This window comes from Hyperolius riggenbachi, chromosome 5 (assembly GCF_040937935.1).
Source record: "Hyperolius riggenbachi isolate aHypRig1 chromosome 5, aHypRig1.pri, whole genome shotgun sequence".
In the NCBI taxonomy this organism is placed as follows: Eukaryota; Metazoa; Chordata; class Amphibia; order Anura; family Hyperoliidae; genus Hyperolius; species Hyperolius riggenbachi.
Window position 1 is genome coordinate 284,175,030 of NC_090650.1, and position 16,345 is coordinate 284,191,374.

Consider the following 16,345-nt stretch of genomic DNA (forward strand, 5'->3'; position numbering starts at 1 on the left):
GTCACAGCAGGAGAACAATTTAAAACATAAGGAGGCCTGCAAACATGAACTGGGTTTAGAAAAGGTTGTCAGATATAAAGTAGCAACATTTTACAATCCTGATCTGGACTATATCAAGGCAAAGTGAGAAAAATAGTATCTGCACAGCATCTGCAGCAGGGCCGGATTTGTACTCTTTACCGCCCAACCAAGGCCACTGTCACCAGCCACCACCCTTCGTTATAGGTAGGGAGATGACTCCTCCCTCTTTCCTCCAGTATAGTTAGCCAGGTGACTCCCTTAATCCCTGCTTTTGCCCCCCCCCCCCTTAAGTATAGTTAGCCAACTTGCCTTCACATTGCAGCAGCCATCAGTGTCACTCATTCCTCCGCTTGTCTCCAGTGCAGAAGCTTCCTCTTCCTTTCTAACTCCAACGCTGCCCAAGTCCATAGCTGCTGGCCACAACGCAAACATGCACAGACAGCAAGGTGGCCGCTGCAGAGGCAGCTAGCAGCAGAGTACCGCGGTCAGGCACTCGCCTAATCTCCCTGCATTGCAGCATTTGCAAGCTTGCACCAGTTTAGCCTGATTTGGTGCCCTTGCTCCTGTGGTGCCCTAGGCCATGGCCTAGGTGGCCTTGCCCTAAATCCGGCCCTGATCAGCAGTGCAATTTCTTTTTAAAAATCCAGGCTACCCGGTTTAAATTAAAAAGATTTCTTGCTTTACCTGAAAAAAAAAAAAAAAAAGATTTCTTGCTGCAGCTACACAATCGTTGACATGCTAGTTTCTGAGCAACCCTCAAGGTGAGTGACACAACATTTTCAAACTTAATGACAGAACTTTTTTGAAATCTTTAATTGAATTTGAAAAATTGAATCCATCTGAGATATACAAGATCATTTATAGTATCCTATGTACACCAATGTTTTCCAGACTTGACATCTTTACCAAGTTAGTTTCCTTGGGCTTGATTCATTAAGCTGCGCAGTGCATCTTAATGTGCAGAAGCGTGCGCTATGCACGCCTTACTTAGTAGGGCTCTCTGCCATGTAAGGAGTGTGCCTTCCCTTTGATATGCGTTGCTGTGTCCTCGCTTCCCCTGATGTCACCAGGAGCGTACTGCGCAGGCACAGACCATACTGGGCTTGTGCTGTACACTCCTGGTGACATCAGCGGGAACGAGGACACGGCAACGCAGGTGCAGGGGTTTTCTGACTTTAAAGTCGGAAATTCCAGAAGTGAGCCAGAGGCGAGGCCAGAGCATCGGTGAGTGGCTGCGCGGGCACAGGATGTCTGCGGGGGACCATTACTAGCCACGGGTAAGTTCAACTCATTTTCCCCCGACCCCCCTACTGTATTCCTTTAACTTACCTGGGGCTTCTAATGGTCCCCCGCAGACGTACTGTACCTGTGCAGCCACTCACCGATGCTCCAGTCCCCGCCTCTGGTTCACTTCCGGAATTTGCGACTTAAAAGTCAGAAAACCACTGCACCTGCGTGACTGCGCCCTCACGCTGACGTCGCCAGGAGTGTATTGCGCAGGCCCAGTACAGTCTGCGCCTGCGCAGTACACTCCTGGTGATGTCAGGAGCGAGGACATGGCCGCGCAGGCACACTGGTTTTCTGACATTAAAGTTGGAAATTCAAGAAGTGAACCGGAGGCGGGGACCGGAGTATCTGTGACTGTGTGCGTGGGCACAGAACATCTGCGGAGGACCATTAGAAGCCCTAGGTAAGTTCAACTCTTTTTCCCCTACCCCCCTACAGTAGTCCATTAAAATAGAATTGTGCTTTCCATGACAAAATCATATTAATGCATGACAATGCACCACCTCATGCTGCAAGGACTGCCTCTGCATCATAGGCTGCTATCAGCATAAAAGAAGAGAAACTCATAGTATGGCCCCCATTCTCCCATGACCTCTATCATAGTGAGAACCTTTGGAGCATCCTGAAGCAAAAGACATAGACGAGTGGGAGGCAGTTTACATCCAAACAGCAGCTCTGAGAGGCTATTCTGACATCCTGCAAAGAAATTCAAGCAGAAACTCTCAAAAACGCACAAGTTCAGTGGATGCAAGAATTCTGAAGCTGCTATCAAAGAAGGGGTCATATGTTAATACATAACTTGACCTGTTAATTGTTTTTGATTAAAAAAGCTTTTGATTATAGTAAATATATCCTTCTAATACTGAAAATTCAACAAAAGACAATTTTCAGATCTTTACAGCCTATAAAATGTTTTGAAACTCTGTTCTGTGTAAAATTTTTAAACAGTGCATATTAAGTTTTTTATTTTTGTTATTATTAGGAGGTCTGTTCAGTAAAATTTGAATTATACTGGTTGATGACTCAAACATTAGGCTGACTGCCACTTACATCCACTATTAAGGAAAATCAGAGAAAAATATAATATGCATAATAATTAGGAAGGCAGTTTAGAGTTGCATGAACAAATGCCTTAAAAACACTTTTTTTGCCCAAAAGTACAGGCTTTGTTTTTTGCCACGCTTCTTCCTGAAAAACTGCCATGGCAGTTTTCAGCCATTGCAAAGGCTTCAAAGAGATTGTGTCATATGAGGGTGGGAGGCAGCTATTAGATCAGCACAGGGATGCTGTGTGTCATTAAGTTAGTTAATCAAAGAGGGTAATGGGGAAAAGAGTGTAGTGCTAACTACCAGAGGCGTAGCAATAGGGTTTGCAGAGGTTGTGACCACATTGGGGCCCTTGGGCCAGAGGGGCCCCAAAGGGCCCTCCATCAACTGCAGTATTATCTCTCTATTGGTCCTGTGTTCATATTAATTACTTCTAAAGATACTTTGAATAGTGGTAATCATTAACAAACTGTTCCCCATCCCCTTCTTGCACCTCTGACACTGTAGTTAACATTGGCAGGTTTTGGCGCGCCATATCAATTGTTACGTATATAGTGCTTGGGGGCCCCAATGTAAAACTTGCATCGGGGTCCACAGCTCCCTGGCTACGCCACTGCTAACTACAGTATTGACAGTGACAGACACACAATAGCGCATACCGGAGAAGCAGGTAATAAAAGAGCGGCCAAAAATGGGCCGCTATTTAGCAGGTGCCAGGGCTAACCACTATTTAGCGGGCGGATTGGTTAAATTTTATATTTTGGCTTCAGTTAAATTGTCATTTACTTTTTGTTTTTGTTTTGTTATTTAGCGGGCTGATTCGGTTAAATTGTTATTTACTGTTTTTTTCTAAAGCAGGTGGCTTTAGCTATTACTTCTTGGGGCAGGATTATTAGTTGTCTGGGGATGGAGGGTTATTAGTTGCCCAGGGAGGGAGGGATATTAGTTGTCCTGGGGGAGGAGGGTTATTAGATGCCCAGGCAGGAAGGGATATTAGTTGCCCAGGGAGAGAAGGTTATTAGTTGTCTGAGAATGGTGGGTTATTAGTTGCCCGGGGGGCTTATTAGTTGCCTGGGGAGGGAGGGTTATTAGTTGTCTGGGGAGGGAGGGTTATTAGTTGTCTGGGGAGGGAGGGTTATTAGCTGCCCGGGGATGTAGGGCTATTAGTTGCCCGGGGTGGGAGGAAGGGTTATAAGTTGCCCAGGGAGGGAGGGTTATTTGTTGTCCAGGAAGGGAGGGTTATTAGTTGCTGGGGGAGGGAGGGTAAATAGTTGCCCGGGAAGGGAGGGGGTTATTAGTTGCTGGGGGGGAGGGAGGGGTTATTAGTTGCCCAGGAAGGGAAGGTTATTAGTTGCCCGGGGAGGGAGGGTTATTAGTTGCCGGGGGAGGGAGGGTTAATAGTTTTCCAGGGAGGGAGAGTTATTAGTTTCCGGGGAGGGTTATTAGTTGCCCGGGAGGGTCATTAGTTTCCGGGGAGGGAGCGTTATTAGTTGCCCGGGAGGGAGGGTTATTAGTTGTCCAGGAAGGTAGGGGGTATTTGTTGCTCGGGGAGGGAAGAGTCATTCGTTGCCTAAGGAGGGAGGGTTAGTAGTTGCCTGGGGGACGGTTCTGTGTGAGAGTAGAGAGAGGTTAGGTTACAGTGAAATATTGGCAAATATTGCCGATCTTTCTCTATATCATTCAGGTTGTAGAATATCTGTAAATCTACTCATATTCTACTACTGCAATGAAATTGTTATTTATCACTATTATTATTGTTATGTAATGTTGTGCCTAAATGAACGTCCTTTTCAAACGTATGCCGTACCAGAGCTGCAATGGGTAAGAAAAAAAAAAGGTAAACAGTCATAGCAAGTTTCACTTTGACTATCTTTCACTTTGAATTTTACACTTTAGGTCTGTTTTAAGGGTACATACATGTCAGATAGCAATCTCATATTATAGGCAAAAAACTAATGATATGAGAATTTGGGTATGCTGAGAAACTGGTAGATAGTTGTCCGCAAGAGAATATATTTTCTCTTGCTGATGTTATGTAATGGGTCTACAGAAAAGAGAACTGAAAACCATCTAGAATCGGTGGAATTAGTTTAGAACACGTCATAATTTTTTGTACAAGTGGAGATTATGGTATTTGATGCTCTTGGGCATTATGCAGTCAGCTTTGCACAGTAGTATCAGATGGAGAGCATCAATGGGGATCTCAGAAACTCTGTAGTCTATGTAAGAAATAGAGATTAGCTGAGACTGCACTGCACGATGTATACGTCTTGCCAAGGGCATAGTACAGCATAGAAAGTTCCTCAGAGGACATGGCCAAGAAATTAGGTTGTCTAAGTTTTTTCTGAAGAATCACTGCTGGCTGATAACAGATGACGAGGGATACCATACATCAAAGGATGGACGGCATTTACTGAAACAGTTTAAAGTGTCAAGGCAAAAGTCACGCTGTGCTTTCCACAAAATCCACTGTTTAATCAAATTCCACATTATACTTTAATTATGTGGGTGACTCAGTTCAATTAATTTGAAATCATTTTATTAGATGTTGCTAATTTAATTATACGAAAACTATCCCTGTGGGTTGGGAAACGTAGATGCCTGGTGTGCGGAGATTAGTCTCTGAGTCACAATGCAAGAGTCACCTCTACAGTCAGGATCCCTGAATATCATGATATTTATAGAGAAACACCTGAGATAAGCTGCAACTTTTCAATCTCTGACAGAAAGTCAAAGAACACATGTTTTCTACCTTCTTTTTTGGTGTATGTTTGAAAATCCTTGCAGAAAAAAAACAACTCAAAGGGAATGCTTTAAATTATTATATTCTGACTCACCTGAATTCTGCTGAACAAACAACATATTTTGTCAACTATGTGCATGTCTATGTTTCACGGTTGCTATTGCGAGCACTTAGAATCAGAGACCATCCCTCCCCTTGCAACCTCCTCCTCCCCCCCAACCTTTCTCAACCCTCAAAGATGCACTAGACTACTGTATATACTTGAATACAAGTCAACCTCGTGTATAAGTCGACTCCAATATTCAACCCTCTTAAGCTGGATTTTTTTATTGACTCAAGTATCAGTCTACCCACCAAAGTTAATGGCTGCACTTGGGGACCAGGAGGGGTTAATGACTGCACTGCATACAGTATTGTAGTCATTAACCCCTCCTTTCCCTTAAGTGCAGCCAATACCTCCTCCAGGCCCCCCGAGTGCTGCAATTATTCAGTATTTTCCCCTGCCCCTCTCCTAGTTAATTGTTGTGGCAAAGACTTTCAGACCTGTGTTTTCTTGTCATTTCCTTTCCTCAAAATATCAATTATAACTGGGTAAATTGCTGCAAATTGGAATGTCCCTATTAGAAAACACATTACTCAGTGTGCTCAGTGTTGCATGTGACTCGTGTATAAGTCAATCCCTATATTTTTATGAAGTGAATCAGACCTACATTTCTAGACCTATACTCAAGTATATACAGTAAGTCTGAAGTTCCTCTCTTTTTTTAAGGCAGGGGTGTATTGACTTCTGAGAGAGTGGGGATGTGATTTATCTGCAACTTCCTTCCCCTCCCAATCAGGTCTGTGGAGCTGCAATTTAGCATTCTTTCATTAGGAAGAATGGAGGGGACGGCACAGCTATCAGAGGGGGGGTTCTGATTATAGGCCCTGGGGAGTGCTGTCAGATTGCCTACTAATGGCTAAACATAAACTCAGCAGTGGTCATGTGATTATGCTACACATCACTAAATTATGGGATTCAGAGATTTGGAGGAAACAGGACAATGAAAAAGGAAAATACGAAGGTAGAAAAGGGCTTTAAGGGAATAAAGATCTTTAAAGTACTCCTGTACTTGATGTTCTAGACCTGTAAAAAAATCCACACAAAAAAAAAAAAAAACCCCAGCGCACAACTCACCTATTCCTGGATCCGATTGCTGCCTTTTGCGCCTTGTCAGCTCTCCCGTTCTGCCACCGTGTCCCCCTATCTGCCGGCATCTTAACCGCACTGACCCAGAAGTAATCTGAAAGTACTTTCGGTTCAGCGTCATTACAGTGAAGATGGCAGCAGATACGGGGGATGTGGCGGCAGAACAGGGGAGCTGACAAGGCGCAAAAGGCAGGAATTGGATCCAGGAGTAGGTGAGTTTTGAAGCTGCGCTTTTTTTTACAGGTCTTGCAGGAGCAGGACTGCACAAGGGAGCATGATAGGGGAGGAGAACTGCCATATCCTCCCCATCCAGATTTGACGTTCTAGTCTAGTCAAAGATTTCGGCTGACTAGAACTGGGACCCTTGGGGGCACAGACCTAAGAGACTGGTGCTGGACATGGGTCGCAGCACAAATCACACAGCTGTAACTTTTTAAATCAAATCCCCTCTCAGTTCAGGGGTACTTTAAGGGAATGAATCTAAAGCTCCAGCCAAATCTAATTTAATTTTGTAAACAGTGGGTGAGGGGCTAATGTGTCTACTAGGGATGGTCAATGAGATACAAATAATTTTAAGTTGATGCAGGATTATGCAAATTTTAATATGCAAATTTATGCAGCTCAAAAATGGACCAATCAAATTTTACCTCATCTGGAACTGATTGGTTCGTTTTCAAGTTGCATAAATTTGCATACAAAATGTGCATAATAAAGAAAAAGTCAATTATTTGCGCTCACAAAAGCCCATTTATTGCACATCATCATCCCAAAAAAATAAAATAAATAAATAAAAAGGTCTAAATGACTTGATATCAGTAATACAAATTGCACAGTGACCTATAGAGTTCGTTCATAACAATCATACTTGCAAGCACACATGGAGTTCCCCTTTAAAAATGAAAGAAGGAAGAATGCCCCAAAAAATATATACATGTCATGTCAATAGTAGTGTTCAATTATGACATTCAATTAATCCAGCAGTCTAGTCTCTTTACCACTTTCAATAATAGATTCAAGAAGTTGTTTATATCCCCAATTATGCAGCAGAAAGTTATATTGAAGATAAACATAAGGCCACAGATAAGTGCAAAATAAGTTTCTACTCAAACATCCAAAACTTGGCTATTCGCATGTAGTACAGAGGCAGATGGAAAACAAACTGTGGTAAACAGGTCCCAGCCGGTGACTGAAATACTCACGCGTCCTCTCTGATGTAAACAACACAACTAGCATTAGGGTGATAGTCCAACTCTTCTCTGCCACGGCCGGTGTCTCAACCACTACAATGAGAGGGCATAATACATCAACTCAAAAGTATTTGCATTGACCATTGACCATCCCTAGTTTCCCATCCCTCATTGACCATCCCTAGTTTCTATTATTATTTTTTTTTCTATATGATTGGGTTAGGTTTCCTCTCTCACTGGAACAGAAGTTACCAATCATACGGGGATCTAGGTAATCTTCCACAACATCAGTTCACTAATTTATTTTCATAGTGGAGCTTCCCAAAGACTAGATGCAGAGCAGGACAGCAGCAGGTTCTGAATCGCTGCAGGGGTGACATTCTCAGTGGTTACAGTGGTATGGAACGCCTTAAGTACTGGCAGAGAAGGAGTTAAGATCTGAGCTATGGTTCGGTCAGGAAAAGGTCTAAGTGAAGGGTGACTGTGCCAAGACAGGGTTACATTTGAAATGGTTTTGCTGGCAGATGTTGTTAGGAAATATACCTTGCACACACAAAAAAAAATAAAAAATATAAAAAAAAAGGTTTACATGATAGCACGCCAAATACACTATTGCCCACTATTTAATCAGTATGGCTAATGTGATGAAGCGAAGAGCTTATCAGTTTTTATGACCACTTTTTAAAATGTACTAGTATGAATTAGAATGGATTGCAAAGGAGCTGTGACTAACCTGAAACCCGCATTGTGGATTCCAAAATGAATATCTGGCCTAAGCTGGCCTGTTCAGGCCTAAGGACTTGAGAGAGCTGAGGACTTTGATTACAAGCTAATTTAAGCTATTTTCTTTTTCACCATTTGTTATACAGTACTAACAAGAAGCTGTTTTTACATTTTACACAAAAAATGGACTTGCTTTATATGGACTGTGTCCTGGGTGCTGGTAGAGATTCCCCTTTAGTATTACAGTCACACTGGCTGAAGAAAGGAACATCCCTACAGAAAAACAGCAACTGACGTACCGGTTAGAGGAGGGATATAGGGGCTAAGGGAAGGAAACTGACAGAAAACAAAAATTTTAAGAACTTGAAAAAAAAAAACTTGCTGTAGCAGCATAAGCAATCTCAGAGGCACAGAAAGCAGATCCTTCACTAAACACATTACCTTTTACCATGCTGAATGCAGGGTGGGTTCTAGACTTTTGCCACCTGAAGCAATACATTGTGATGACGTCTCCCCCCTGACATGTGTGTGCTGGATCAGAGAGGAGAGACAAACCTAGCTGTGCATTGCAGGCACTGGTGTTTTGTTTACCTCTGTCTGCTTCCTCCAAGATAGCATCTCCTCCCTGCTGACCCGCATCATCTTATCCCCAGGATGCCGGGTATGTGCTGTACCGGCACTGCATCACTCTCGGACTACAGTAGTGCCTCATGTGACCCAGCAGCATGTAACAGGTCACATGAGGCACCGCTGAAGCCATAGACGCAGGATACTGGACGGGCGAATGGAACATCACTGGAACACTGAAAGCAGGTGAATGAAGCGGCACAGTGCATCTAGGGAGGGGGGAGACGGGAAGTGCAAGAGCGGACATTTTGGGAGGGGAGCCACCTCTTGCAGCTAATTGTTGCTGCCCTGAAGCACGTGATCAGAGGCGTCCGAGCCATTAGGCAGCTATAAATTTTCGCCTAAGGCGACAGGAAGAGGCAAGGGCGCTTCTGCACTGAGTAGTGAGAGAAGAAATGCCTCTCAGCTGACTCAGGTGTCAGTTTACACAGCAGCAGCGGGGCTGACTGGACTTCAGCTCAATGATTCAAAGAACCACAGTAATGAATGAGTCAGTGAGAGAAGGCACTCATCCTAGTCAGGGATCCGAGGAGTACAGCATCATCAGCTCCTGAGTCCAACTCCTGAGAATTCAGTCCCTCTCTCTCTGCTACTGCTAACTGGGTGGATGTAGAGACTGTGTAGCAGCCAGGCATTGACTTCCCCCCCAGGTCGCCTTTCATTCAATGATTTAGGGTTGGTCCTGTGTCTGCTGTATTCAGGTTTGTTGATGTAAGGCAATGTAAAATACTAGGCTAGCTGATAAAAGTGCAATTAGAGGGCAGGCTAGCTGGTAAATATACACAGCATGATGTAGAACTCGTCTGGAGGGTCAGTGGGAAAAAATCTGTCTGGTCTCTCTCCATTGTTATAATGACTGCATGTGCAGATAAGGTCTTAAACAGGTTGAAAAGTTTTGACAGTCCCTAGACTCCAGGAGGGCTGCTTGCTGACTTGTGTAAGAGATTGGCAGGGACAGCAGTCCTATTACCAGCAACTAGTCTCTGTGTAATGTGGGACTGCAATACAGATAAACTGCTCCATCTCAGGCTATTCTCAGTCTCACTCCACTCCTCCTATCTCTGTATGTGTATAGTGTATGTCTACTGTGTGCTGTGTATAGTGTGCTCTCTGTGTGTGTGTGTGTGTGTGTGTGTGTGTGTGTGTGTGTGTGTGTGTGTGTGTGTGTGCGTGCGTGTGTGTGTGTGTGTGTGTGTGTGTTGTGTGCAGTGTGTGTACTGTGTGTGTGTGTGTGTGTATGTTGTGTGCAGTGTGTGTACTGTGTGTGTGTGTGTGTGTGTGTACTGTGCTGTGCGTGTCTAAAGTGTGTGTGTGTACTGTGTATAGTGTGTATGTTGTGTGCAGTGTGAGTACTGTGTGTGTGTGTGTATGTTGTGTGCAGTGTGTGTACTGTCTGTGTGTGTGTGTGTGTGTGTGTGTGTGTGTGTATATAGTGTGTGTACTGTGCTGTGCATGTCTAGTGTGTGTGTGTGTGTGTGTGTGTGTGTGTGTGTGTGTGTACTGTGTATAGTGTGTATGTTGTGTGCAGTGTGTGTACTGTGTGTGTGTGTGTGTGTGTGTGTGTGTGTACACTGTGTGTGTGTGTATAGTGTGTGTGTGTGTACTGTGTGTGGTGTGTGTGAGTGCATGCCGCAATAAGTATATTTTATGGTGAAACGCTCTGCTGCATAACAACTATTTTCTGGTGAACCCATGCCGCAATAAGTACATTTTCTGGTGAAACGCTGCTGCATTATGATTTTCGGGGGTCTTGGGGGTGGGGTTCACCACAGGAGTGGTGTTCACCATGAGGGGTGCGGGGTATGGGACTGGGGGCAATCACGGGGGGGGGGGGGGGTGCCACAGGATTTCTCGCCTGGAGTGACAAAATGGCTAGAGACGCCCCTGCACGTGATTCACGTTGCTTCATGGAAGAACACCCCCCTCCCCGGCTGAATGTACACAATTAATTTAGTAACCTAGAAGTTAAAGGAAGGATTCCACAGGCATGTCCAGATGTGGAAAAGGGATATCAAGATTCTGGACATGGAATATTACAGGCAGAAACAGAGCAAGAATGAATGGTGGAATTTTGAAGAATGAGACTGGAAATCTTTGTTGCTACACAGCGAATAATAGAGGCCAAGGACGTTTGGCATTCCAGTTATTATTCTGTTGTGTCAAAGCAGAGAAAGCTAAATGTGGCATGGGGCTGTTAGGGTCCTTTCACATTTGAGCGCTTTACTAGCGCTTTCAGCAATGCTCAAAAGCGCCAGCATTTCAAAAAGCGCTTCTTCAATGTGTCTATGGTTCTGTTCTCACCTAAGCATTTAGTGTTTTGCTGAAATGCAAACGCGTAGTCTGCAGCATTTTCTCAGCGATTCTGAGCCATTGGCGTTTCAATATTAAGTATTAGCTATTAGCTAATCACTGAAAAACGCTTTCTATACAGTGAAAAATCACTTGAAAAGCACTCATAAAAAACACTGGAAAATGCCAGAAAATAGCATAGCGCTTGCATTTAGCGATTTTAGGTGTGAATGGGCCCTTAAAGACACATTATCAAACCAAGTGTTCTAAAATGACAATGTACAAATAATGTCTAAGTAGCTGTGTAAACATTTTCCTACTTTTCATGTTAACCACTTAAGGACTGCAGTCATAAAACCCCTTAAAGAGACTCCGTAACAAAAATTGCATCCTGTTTTTTATCATCCTACAAGTTCCAAAAGCTATTCTAATGTGTTCTGGCTTACTGCAGCACGATCTACTATCACCATCTCTGTAATAAATCTACTTATCTCTCTCTTGTCAGACTTGTCAGCCTGTGTCTGGAAGGCTGCCAAGTTCTTCAGTGTTGTGGTTCTGTGATGCATCTCCCCCCTCCAGGCCCCTCTCTGCACACTGCCTGTGTATTATTTAGATTAGGGCAGCTTCTCTCTTCTCTCTTATCTTTTACAAGCTGGATAAATCCTCCTCTGAGCTGGCTGTGCTTTCACATACTGAGGAATTACATACAGGCAGAGCTGTCTGCACTCTGCAGGAAGAAACAGCCTGACAGTTCAGTGGAAGATAGCTGCAGGGGGAAAGAAACACACAAATGATCTCTTGAGATTCAAAAGGAAGGGTGTATACAGCCTGCTTGTGTATGAATGTATTTTCTATGTGTGGACATACTGTACATCAACCTACTTCCTGTTTTGGTGGCCATTTTGTTTGTTTATAAACAAACTTTTTAAAACTGTTTTTAACCATTTTTAATGCGGCGAGGAGCGGCGAAATTGTGACAGAGGGTAATAGGAGATGTCCCCTAACGCACTGGTATGTTTACTTTTGTGAAATTTTAACAATACAGATTCTCTTTAAGGACCAGAGCCTTTTTTTTCCATTCAGACCACTGCAGCTTTAACGGTTTATTGCTCGGTCATACAACCTACCACCTAAATGAATTTTACCTCCTTTTCTTGTCACTAATACAGCTTTCTTTTGGTGCTATTTGATTGCTGCTGCGAGTTTTAGTTTTTATTATATTCATCAAAAAAGACATGAATTTTGTCAAAAAAATGACTTTTTTAACTTTCTGTGCTGACATTTTTCAAATAAAGTAAAATTTCCTATACATTTGAGCGCGAAAGTTATTCTGCTACATGTCTTTGGTAAAAAAAAACAAAAAAAAACATTCAGTGTATATTTATTGGTTTGGGTAAAAGTTATAGCGTTTACAAACTATGGTGCAAAAAGTGAATTTTCCCAATTTGAGGCATCTCCGACTTTTCTGACCATTGGTCATGTTTCATGAGGTGCTAAAATTCCAGGATAGTATAAATACCATCCAAATGACCCCATTTTGGAAAGAAGACATCCCAAAGTATTCACTGAGAGGCATGGTGAGTTCATAGAAGATTTTATTTTTTGTCACAAGTTAGCGGAAAATGACACTTTGAGACAAAAAACAAAAAAGTTTCCATTTCTGCTAACTTGTGACAAAAAAAAAATGAAATCTGCCACGGATTCACCATGCCCCTCTCTGAATACCTTGAAGTGTCTACTTTCCAAAATGGGGTCATTTGTGGGGTGTGTTTACTGTCCTGGCATTTTGGGGGATGCTAAATTGTAAGCACCCCTGTAAAGCCTAAAGGTGCTCATTGGACTTTGGGCCTCTTAGCGCAGTTAGGCTGCAAAAAAGTGCCACACATGTGGTATTGCCGTACTCAGGAGAAGTAGTATAATGTGTTTTGGGGTGTATTTTTACACATACCCATGCTGGGTGGGAGATATATCTCTGCAAATGACAATGTTTTGATTTTTTTTTTACACACAATTGTCCATTTACAGAGAGATTTCTCCCACCCAGCATGGGTATGTGTAGAAATACACCGCAAAACACATTATACTACTTCTCCTGAGTACAGCGATACCACATGTGTGGCACTTTTTTGCACCCTAACTGCACTAAGGGGCCCAAAATGCCAGGGCAGTTTAGGAACCCCACAAGTGGCCCCATTTTAGAAAGACAACACCACAAGGTATTCTGTTAGGAGTATGGTGAGTTCATAGAAGATTTTATTTTGGTCACAAGTTAGTGAAAAATGACACTTTGTGAAAAAAAACAATAAAAATCAATTTTCCGCTAACTTTTAACAAAAATTAAAATCTTCTATGAACTCGTCATACACCTAACGGAATACCTTGGGGGTGTCTTTTTTTTTTCTAAAATGGGGTCACTTGTGGGGTTCCTATACTGCCATGGCATTTTAGGGGCCCAAAACCGTGAGGAGTAGTCTGGAAACCAAATGCCTCAAAATGACTGTTCAGGGGTATAAGCATCTGCAAATTTTGATGACAGGTGGTATATGAGGGGGTGAATTTTGTGGAACCGGTCATAAGCAGGGTGGCCTCTTAGATGACAGGTTGTATTGGGCCTGATCTGATGGATAGGAGTGCTAGGGGGTGACAGGAGGTGATTGATGGGTGTCTCAGGGGGTGGTTAGAGGGGAAAATAGATGCAATCAATGCACTGGGGAGGTGATCGGAAGGGGGTCTGAGGGGAATCTGAGGGTTTGGCCGAGTGATCAGGAGCCCACACGGGGCAAATTGAGGCCTGATCTGATGGGTAGGTGTGCTAGGGGTGACAGGAGGTGATTGATGGGTGTCTCAAGGTGTGATTAGAGGGGGGAATAGGTGCAAGCAATGCACTGGCGAGGTGATCAGGGCTGGGGTCTGAGAGCGTTCGGAGGGTGTGGGCGGGTGATTGGGTGCCCTAGGGGCAGATAGGGGTCTGATCTGATAGGTAGCAGTGACAGGTGGTGACAGGGGGTGATTGATGGGTAATTAGTGGGTGTTTAGAGGAGAGAATAGATGTAAACAATGCACTTGGGAGGTTTTCTGACGGCGGGTTTGCGGGCGATCTGATGGTGTGGGTGGGTGATCAGATTGCCTGTAAGGGGCAGGTTAGGGGCTGATTGATGGGTGGCAGTGACAGGGGGTGATTGATGGGTGATTGACAGGTGATCAGTGGGTTATTACAGGGGGATAGATGCATACAGTACACAGGGGGGGGGGGGGGGGTCTGGGGAGAATCTGAGGGGTGGGGGGGGATCAGGAGCCCCCAGGGTGCAGTTAGGGACCTAATTAAAAATAGCATTGACAGATAGTGACAGGGAGTGATTGATGGGTGATTAGGGGAGTGATTGGGTGCAAACAGTGGTCGGGGGGGGGGGGGGGGGTCTGAGGGGTGCTGTGGGCGATCAGAGGGAAGGGGGGAGGGAGATCAGTGTGCTTGGGTGCAAACTAGGGTGGCTGCAGCCTACCCTGGTGGTCCCTCAGACACTGGGACCACCAGGGCAGGAGGCAGCCTGTATAATACGCTTTGCATACAATACAAAGCGTATTATACGCTTTGTATGCGGCAGATCGGGGGTTAACATCCCGCCGGTGCTTCCGTATGGCCCGGATGAGTCCCAGGACCCGAAGCCAATGTGCGTTACGTGGTCCTGGGGCTGCCACTTTGCCGCCGCCAATCTACAGTGGGCAGTCGGCAAGTGGTTAAATATCAGAGGCAAAAGCTTTAATTCATTGTGTGTAGATTTTAGCTATGTTTGGAATGTCTAGTTTGCATAGGTGAATCTGTTCATTCTGACATGCCAAGAACAGTGTAATATTGAAGCAGAGTTATATGAAAAAAGCCTGTCAGGTGTCATGTTTCTCACACACACACACACACTTACAAATGTTTATGTTGAACAAAATTTCCTCTGCAGAGAGCTCAGTCACAGACAGGCAGAACACACACACACACACACACACACACACACACACACACACACACACACACACACACACACACACACACACACACACACACACACACACACACACACACACACACACACACACACACACTTAACAGATGCACTGTGAGGGAATTCCCACTCCCCTCATGGCTCACCCTGCACTCCAGTCCAGACTGCTATCAGAAGTGTGAAAGGAAGTAGCTAACAGTAGACAAAAATATAAGCATTCAAATGTATACACCAGTACTTAGCAGCACTTCCCAAAACATGTTACGTGATAGTGTTCCTTTAAGTGACAAACACATTTCAAAGCTACATTAAGGGAGAACTAAAGTGAGAGAGAAATGGAGGTTGCCATATTTATTTCCTTTTAAACAATACCAGTTGCCTGGCTTTCCTGCTGATCCTCTGTCTATAAGGCTAGAATCATAGCAGGACGTTGCGGTTTGATGCAATGTTAAAGTTGCAATGCAAACTTACAACGCAATGTGCCCAAAAAGTCGCAGCGGAGCGTTACCAATGAGTACAGCAGATACAGTATAAAATACAGGCAATGAAAAGTATGCTTCAAAATCAGTACTGAGCATGTGCAAACAGTCTAATGCAGCTAGTAACGTGTATAACGCACTGCATACAGTACTTTCACTTACCATGCAGCATTACACACCAACGCAACATGTGCACTGTGAACGGGCCATTGATTTTTTTATTGCAGTACGTTATTCTACATTAAATGTTGTTTTAACATTGCACTGTGAACTTAGCCTCATACTTTTAGACATACACCTTGAGCAAACATGCAGCAGATCAGGTGTTTCTGACATTATTGTCAGATCTGACAGATTAGCTGCATGCTTGTTTCTGAGTTGTTTCAGATGCTTCTGCAGCCAAATAGATCAGCAGGGCTGCCAGGCAACTGGTATTGTTTAAAAGGAAATAAATATGGCAGCCTCCATATACCTCTCACTTCAGTTGTCCTTTAATGGATGAGAATATATTAATGAAAATTAGGCTTTTTCACTTAGAATTGGAACACCACTAAAAACTATATACAGTATAATAATAGTGTATGGGTCCCAGGAAATTATTAAAGGAACACTATCAATACCCAAGTGTTCTAAAATGACAATGTACAAATAATGTCCAAGTAGCTGTGTAAACATTTTCCTACACTTCATGTTAAATATCAGAGGCAAAAGCTGTTGTGTGTAGATTTTAGCTGTATTGGAAGAAATCATTTGCAAAAGGGG

General features: G+C 43.7%; 1 protein-coding gene across 5 annotated transcripts in view; it reads right to left on the minus strand.

Moving 5' to 3' along the window:
- KCNG2 (potassium voltage-gated channel modifier subfamily G member 2) overlaps nucleotides 1–2,001 on the minus strand; it is a 440,844-nt gene extending 438,843 nt beyond the window's left edge. For all 5 annotated transcript variants that reach the window (XR_011020616.1, XR_011020617.1, XM_068234665.1 and 2 more), the window contains exon 1: nucleotides 1,901–2,001. The gene's annotated coding sequence lies outside the window, so the exon portion shown is untranslated. The remainder of the gene's footprint in view (nucleotides 1–1,900) is intronic.
- Between the last annotated feature and the right edge of the window lie 14,344 nt (nucleotides 2,002–16,345).